General features: G+C 38.6%; 1 pseudogene; it reads right to left on the reverse strand.

Moving 5' to 3' along the window:
* Positions 1–364: 364 nt before the first annotated feature.
* Positions 365–988, reverse strand: LOC122421084 (annotated as a pseudogene).
* Positions 989–8,708: the final 7,720 nt, after the last annotated feature.

An 8,708-nucleotide genomic window follows, 5' to 3' on the forward strand; every position in this document is an offset into this window, starting at 1 on the left:
CCAAACAACCATTCCTCCTTAATTGAGCTATTAATAGATTATATATTATATCAGTCTAGTTTAAATCAAAAGTGCAACTATCAAGTATGTTATTTTTAGAGCAACTTTAAGGTAAAGGTAGCATGTAACCATAATCAATATTTCTTAGAAATTTGATTGGTAGAAAAATGGCTTCATTTGTAGAAATTATTATTTTTATTTATTAAAATTTGATGCCCAGTAATTTCATATTAGTGCTCAATACTGTTCTGAGGTTGGAAAAAGTACCAAATCATTGTTTGGAATCTTAATTGAGGATCTGGATACTAGAAAATTTCAAATGTATGAAAGCACAATAACAGACATTCCTCTAAATCCATTTTTTGTTTTATTTTTTTGAGGAATAAATGGTCAATTTTATTGGGCTCAGACTAGGAAACTGTGGGTCTTAAGGACCTCTGTGAATTTGTCAGTTTTCTTCTCTATATTCTTTTCGGCCTGCTTCCGCAGCCTCATAAGCTGCTTTTTCTGATGATGGATCATGGCCTTTTCCTTTCTCTTTTCCTCTAGGGTGATTGTTACCAGCTGGTACTTCCAACCAACTTCATGAGCTGGGCGGCATAGGTAGGCACACTTCTGTGTAGGCTTTAGACACAAAACCTTGAGGGCAGCAGGAACCACCATTCGCTTTTTCTTGTCATAGGGTGGCGGGATCCCAGCAAACATCTTGAGGTGGTCCAGGGCATCCTGGCCTTGCTTGGTCGTGTAGAGCAGCATGTCCCCCACGGCTGGGACTCAGAAGTGGTAGGGTCCACAAGAGGGGTTGGTGTTCATTATTTGTGGAGGAAGGCCAGATACTTCAACTTATTTCTGTAGACACTGACAAAATGTTGATGCCCTCATAGCACACAAACACAGCCTTCTCACTGACCTGGAAGAACCACGACGGCTGCCGGTGGCTCAGGAGATGATCTCAGCCATCTAGCACCAGGACCTGCCCTCCTGCCATCTTTAGCAGTTTCCTAGGCTGAAACCACTTTTTTTTAAGTGATTGAAAATATTCTAAAATTTGGGTATGATAAGTTTAAGAATGTGTTCTGCATGTGACTATCTCCAGCACTATAAATTGAAATTGTGTGGGTCCAAAGAAATTAACTAATATTTAAACTTCATGTATTCCTTTCTGTTTGAAAATGCCACACCTAAACTATTATCCAAAGCCAAAAAATAGAGTAATCAAATGAACTGAGAGGAATTATCTGCTTATTTAACTGTATACACATATAATTTTCATGTGTGGAAAAGCTATTTCTGAAAATGTATAGCCATTTTTATCATTTTTTTTTTTCATTCTATGGTTACTTATAACTAGCTGAGACATTCATGAGGATTTCACTTTAGCAATTATATATCTGAGGAAATATATTCACCAGGAAAAATGTTATGTTTTTACAAAATTATTCATACAGTAATGCATGCGTGTAAAGTCGCTTCAGTCATGTCTGACTTAGCAACCCTATGGACTGTTGTCCTCCAGGCTTCTCTGTCCATGGGATCTGCAGGCGGGAATACTGAAGTGGGGGCTTATGCCCACCTCCAGGGGATCTTCCCGACCCAGGGATTTAACCCATATCTCTTATGTCTCCTGCATGGGCAGGAGGGTTATTTACCTCTAGCACCACCTGGGAAAGCCCATCCATAGAGTAGATAGGAAGTCAAGAAAGTTGTCAGGTACTGAACAAATTCCCACTCAAACCTGACAGACTCTAACTCCCTGAATTTGGGTAAAGAAGAAAGGGATTGTAAACCTTGAGTAGATACTACGTTCAAGCACACAGGAATATGCATTATATGATTGAATTGTAAATGCTCGACAGTGCCTGTCTCCTCTTAGAAACTCCCATGCAGAATAATAAAGTCTATTGTGTCTATCCTCTTATATCATTGCAGTCTCAGGTATTTGCCCAGCGTATTAGCATGAAAACTGGACTTCAGTCACTTAATTTATCTTATTGCCTTTTCTGTTTAGTCTTGGCTCTGCATCAGCTCTGGCTACCATTAGTTTATTTAACAGGGGAACATGGACTAATGGTCAGCACAAGTGACTGCCTTACATAGCCAGGAGATAAAAAGTTTTAATCAATACTGATTATTGATTATTTGCAATTGTCATTTAGCCAGGGTAATTCATTGGGTTTTCAATCCCACTCTTCTAAATATGCATGTGTAAGTATAAGTACACATAGAAACACATACTAGAACTAACATTATCTATGATAAATATACCTTTCCAGTTTTCAAAAAATATTTTTGGGAAGGGAGCATTGATAAAAAAGGATGAGTTAGTCATAGTTGTTATTGATCTCTGCAAGCTCCCTATCTGGTTTGATCAGTTTCCCTTTCTTCTCTCTCCTCACATCTCTCTCTCCTTCTTTTGACAGTGATTCCAAAATTTTTAATGTATATTTATTAAATTGTGTGAATATATTTTAAATTTACATTAACAACATTTAAAAGAATATTTTTTGCTGATTAATATGGTTTCAAGATCTATTCTTGATGCTGATTTGTCAACCTCTAGTACACTTCTACCTGCAACATTTTTGCTTAAGAACATCTGCTCAGTTCAGTTCAGTCGCTCAGTCGTATCTGACTGTTTGTAACTCCATGAACCGCAACATGCCAGGCCTCTCTGCCCATCACCAACTCCTAGAGTTTACTCAAACTCATGTCCATTGTGTCAGTATGCCATCCAACCATCTCATCCTCTGTCGTCCCCTTCTCCTCCTGCCCTCAATCTTTCCCAGCATCACTGTCTTTTCAATGAGTCAGCTATTTGCATCAGGTGGCCAAAGTATTGGAGTTTCAGCTTCAACATCAGTTCCTCCAATGAACACCCAGGGCTGATCTCCTTTAGGATGGACTGGTTGGTTCTCCTTGCAGTTCAAGGGACTCTCAAGAGTCTTCTCCAACACCACAGTTCAAAAGCATCAATTCTTCAGTGCTCAGCTTTCTTTATAGTCCAACTCTCAGATCCCTATATGACCACTGGAAAAACCACAGCCTTGACTAAACAGACCTTTGTTGGCAAAGTGATATTTCTTCTTTTTAATATGCTGTCTAGGTTGGTCAAAACTTTCCTTCCAAGGAGTAAGTGTCTTTTAATTTCATGGCTGCAGTAACCATCTGCAGTGATTTTGGAGCCCAGAAAAATACTCAGCCACTGTTTCCACCGTTTCCCCATCTATTTGCCATGGAGATTTGAGACCAGATGCCATGATCGTAGTTTTCTGAATGTTGAGATTTAAGCCAACTTTTTCACTCTCCTCTTTCACTTTCATCAAGAGGCTTTTTAGTTCTTCTTGGCTTTCTGCCATAAGGGTGGTGTCATCTGCATATCTGAGGTTATTGATATTTCTCCTGGCAATCTTGATTCTAGCTTGTGCTTCCTCCAGCCCAGTGTTTCTCATGATGTACTCTGCATATAAGTCAAATAAGCAGGGTGACAATATACAGCCTTGAGATACTCCTTTTCCTATTTGGAACCAGTTTGTTGTTCCATGTCCAGTTCTAACTGTTGCTTCCTGATCTGCATACCGATTTCTCAAGAGGCAGGACAGGTGGTCTGGTATGCCCATCTCTTTCAGAATTTTCCACAGTTTATTGTGATTCACATAGTCAAAGGCTTTGGTATAGTCAATAAAGCAGAAATAGATGTTTTTCTGGTACTCTCTTGCTTTGCGATGATCCAGGGGATGTTGTCAATTTGATCTCTGATTCCTCTGCCTTTTCTAAAACCATCTTGAACATCTGGAATTTCACGGTTCACGTATTGCTGAAGACTGGCTTGGAGAATTTTAAGCATCATTTTAATAGCGTGTGAGATGAGTGTAATTGTGCAGTAGTTTGATTATTCTTTGGCATTGCCTTTCTTTGGGATTGGAATGAAAACTGACCTTTTCCAGTCCTGTGGCCACTGCTGAGTTTTCCAAATTTGCTGGCATATTGAGTGCAGCACTTTCACAGTGTCATATTTCAGGATTTGAAATAGCTCAACTGGAATTCTATCACCTCCACTAGCTTTATTCATAGTGATGCTTTCTAAGGCCCACTTGACTTCACATTCCAGGATGTCTGGCTCTAGGTGAGTGATCACACCATTGTGATTATCTGTGTCATGAAGATCTTTTTTGTACAGTTCTTCTGTGTATTCTTGCCACCTCTTCTTAATATCTTCTGCTTCTGTTAGGTCCCTATCATTTCTTTCCTTTATTGAGCCCATCTTTGCATGAAATGTTCCCTTGGTATCTCCGATTGTCTTGAAGAGATCTCTAGTCTTTCCCATTCTATTGTTTTCCTCTATTTCTTTGCATTGATCGATGAGGAAGGCTTTCTTATCTCTCCTTGCTATTCTTTGGAATTCTGCATTCAAATGGGAATATCTTTCCTTTTCTCCTTTGCTTTTCGCTTCTGTTCTTTTTACAGCTATTTGTAAGGTCTCTTCAGACAGCCATTTTGCTTTTTTGCATTTTTTTTTCTTGGGAATGGTCTTGATTCCCGTCTCCTGTACAGTGTCATGAACCTCCATCCATAGTTCATCAGGCACTCTGTCTATTAGACCTAGTCCATTAAATCTATTTCTCACTTTCACTGTATAGTCATAAGGCTCAAGTGGTTTTTAACTCTGTTACACCTGTTTTAACATCTATGTGCTAGATATCCAACTTTGGATAAATTCTTATTTTAAGTTTTGGGGTACTGGAAACTTTTAAGCCTTTGTAATATTTTGATTCCCAGATCACTCAGTAGTAAAGAATCCGCCTGCAATGCAAGAGACATGGGTTCAATCCCTGAGTCAGGAAAATCCCCTGGAGAAGGAAATGGCAACCCACTCCAGTGTTCTTGCCTGGGAATCTCATGGACAGAGGAGCCTGAGAGCTACAGTCTGTGGGGTGGCAAAAGTGTTGGACACAACTTAGTGACTAAACAACAACAATATTTTGATTCAGTCAAGATTGAGAACTACCAATAGACCAAAATTATACATAAATCCTTGTATCTTAATCCATACTTTTTTTTTATGTTACAGTGCCTCAACAATCCAATTGAACCAGCTTTCTTTAATATTATTAGCATCCACCAAATGCTAATTATTTTCTAAACATTAGACTTAGCCGTACTTTCTACCCAATCTTATATTAGTTACTCTTTCTTCTCACCTTGAAACCTTACCTCAGTTGCTTCCTTCTTCCTCTTACCTCCTCAGTGCCTGAGACATAGACTTAGATGCAAGCATTTTTTTTCCCCAATGTTATCTCAGAAAGAAGAATGAGGGAATAGAGAGACAGAGACTGATCAATTGAAGGAAAAAAGTCATTAAAGAATGCATCCTTGAACAGTTTATCATCATGAAAATGGGACATCCTATTAATTGACCCTGTATGAAACCATGTAGAATGCCCCACAGAAATGCTTCTTTAGATGATCAGAATATGAGGCAATTATCCAATAACTCCTGTAGCTTACTGGTTATGGGTTACCTCTAGAGATGTTGGGTAAGTTTCCCTTTTCACACACTGTCAGGCTGTGCCTGTGCCATTAGACAAGCAGTTGTCTAACATTGAAGAAAACATAAAAGTCTCCATTGAGTCTTTTGAGATGAGATACTGGGAATTTTAAAATGCTGCCCCTCACAGCTGTGGTGGAGCTAGATAAGGTAAGGAATGTGTTGTGAAACTCAAGAAGTATCTGCCTTCAACAGGTTTCTCCTCTTCCTATCCTACTCTTTGCTTTTTCTTTTCTTCCTGCCTGAACATAAAAAACATGATCCAGGTACATGCATAGATCAAATAATGGGCAAGATCCAATTACCTACCACTAATGGGTTCATGATATAATAGGAAAGGCAGAGCAAACCATTTTAATCTGAACTGGTAGTCGAGAATATATGCAATAGGATGACTGAAAACATTGTACCTATGTCATCTTGGGAGAATAACAGCTCCTTGAAAGGACTTATCTCTGAGATGTAACTTCAGTAGTGCTTATAAGTAAACCAGTGTCAAAAAACAAGTTGTTTCACCATGCATGCATGCATTCTTTTCTTTTTATATGCCTGAAAAAAATTATTCCATTCTTGACCTTATTGCATATACGCGTCTGCATTGTCATTCTATAAAATCTACCTTTTTAAAATTTAAGTAATTATTTGATTAATGTTTGGCTCCCATAATAGACTAGGACCACTAGAAAAGAGATTGTCTCTGTTTTCACTTACCATTCTTGAATTTCAAGCCCTGATACAGCCCTGCCTGACACAGATACATAAACAAAGAAAGCAAGGGTAAAATGAAAGAACCGAGAATTCTGTGCTTCAGTCTTCCTTTTACTGTAAATTTGCCGTATGATCTTGGGAAGGTCACTTGATATTATAGGTCTCAGTGTTCACATGTGGTCACTAGACTTACTGATCTAAAATGGATCCTCTAAATCAGTCTATGACTCAAATAATGTGAAGGCAAATTCGGCATTTCAATAAACTGATGATAGCCATTCTTTACTGATGCATCTGTCTTAGAAAAGAAGTGACCATCTTATGTTTACATGACCATAGTAAACATATGTGACCATAAGTCTCCTCTACATAATTTCAAATCTCTTTCACTCCTACCCTCCACATATACTATACTTCTTTACAGTAAGTCCTCTACATACAAAGCTTCAAGTTGTGAACTTTCAAAGATGCATACATGGCTTCCATCAGCATTAGGTTACCCTCTGTCTCTTATTGCTAACAGTCCTCAGCTCTGCCATGTCCTACCTCCTCTCTCCTCCAGGCAGTAACTCTTTTTTCCTGTTCACTTGATGCCAGCACCTGTATGCCAGCTGGTGTACTGTGCTACTGTACTTTTCAAGGTATTGTACAAGGTATTGTAAGATTAAAAGTATTCTCTTTATTTTTGTGTTTGTTTATGTATTATTTGTGTGAAAATTATTTTCAACCTATTATTTACTACTTTAAATAGTACAGTATAGTACTATATAGCCAATTGTGTTAGCCGGGTACCTGGACTAACTCTGTTGGACTTTCGAACAAATTATACTTACAAATGTGCTCTTAGAATGGAACTGATTTGTGTGGGGGACTTAATGTATATATGCATGCTCATTGGCTCCAGTCATGTCCAACTCTTTGTGACCCTATGGCCTTTAGCCTGCCAGGCTCTTCTGTCCATGAGATTCTCCAGGCAAGACTAATGAAGGGTTGCCATGCCCTTCTCCAGAGGATCTTCCTGACCCAGGGATCGAACATGTGTCTCCTGCAACTTCTGCATTGCTGGCAGATCCTTTAGCACTGAGAAGCTTTTTTTTTTTTTTTTTTTTAATTTTGAAGGTCAGAACAGCATGAATATGAGCACACTTCCATTTAAAAAAAAAAGTTATCAGTCTTAGAGTCCCAAGCCTCCACGAAGTGGACACTTAATCGGAATATATTTAGAGCCAGTGTATCTTTTGTTCTTTATATTTTAAAAAACTACATTAAAAGGAGAAAAAAAAAACAGGTGTGGGATTGCCATGTTAAATATAAATCAGTAATGCCAGAGTTGAGATATAGTGTCTACTCAACGCCTCTTTGTTTGGCAGAGCCATGGAGCCCCAGATCCATGTCAGCATCCTCTAGGAAAGTTAGAGAAAACACAGACTTTCTGATAAATTCACTACCAAACATAGACTGTCAAGGGGATGCTTTTAAAAGCTAAATCCTCAGCAGTCGAAAGTGAGAAGATACTGATCAGAAGAGACTTCCTTCATGAGTTCAGGCCTCTGGCTCCTCTGCTGTATATCCATTCATATAGGAAAAGAGGCCACGCATCCATAGTGAATGTGTATTAGCATATAGAGAAGGAAGGACATGTCCATACAGGGTGTGAATTCACAACTGAAGAAGAAAGAACACTCTGAAAAAAAACATCTAGTGAGCTAAACATATGGCTTCAGACTTTCTGAGTTGTCAGCAGAATGCACCATCCTGTAGAGAAAATTATGTCAGCCTTTCCCCCTAGAAATCACTCCATAAAAATTTAACTCTGTACCATTTCAAATTCATCTGAGGAAAAGAGAGATAAAATACCCTTAAATCAAAGAGATTTATGTATTCCAATAAAGCTGCAAGATTTTGTTTTGATAGGAATAATGCAAGAACCAACAAATTAAATGCTCTTGAGGAATGATTATGACTATAGGAGTTATTTTGTTTTTATCAGGATTGAATAGCTGTAACTTGTCTCTTACAGTTGTACAGATTGCTGTGGTATTGATAAGTGGCTTATGAGAAATGGTGTTGAATTGGGAGGAAAGTTTAATTTACTTTTAATTTGATTTCATAAACCTGACTTTACATCTTGAGTTGTAGTTATTTATTATTTACCAGCCATGATACAAAGTAACCTGCCACCAGGGACAGGGACATCAGTAACGCCCCTTATGAAGATCACCGTCATTGGAAGGGATGGCATACATTCCACTCGGATGTCAGTGATGAGTAAATTTGAAAACTGCCTCTGACCTCTCAGGGAGTTTCAGCTTTTACACACTTTTGCTTCCTGAGGGTCCTTCTCTGCACTTGGCATTCACTAAAGTGCCACAGAGGCAGAATGGACTGATCAAGTGATCTGGAGGCCAGTCAAGATAAATTAGATGCTTAATTTATATACCAGGCATTGCAGACA

This window comes from Cervus canadensis, chromosome 18 (assembly GCF_019320065.1).
Source record: "Cervus canadensis isolate Bull #8, Minnesota chromosome 18, ASM1932006v1, whole genome shotgun sequence".
Lineage (NCBI taxonomy): Eukaryota > Metazoa > Chordata > Mammalia > Artiodactyla > Cervidae > Cervus > Cervus canadensis.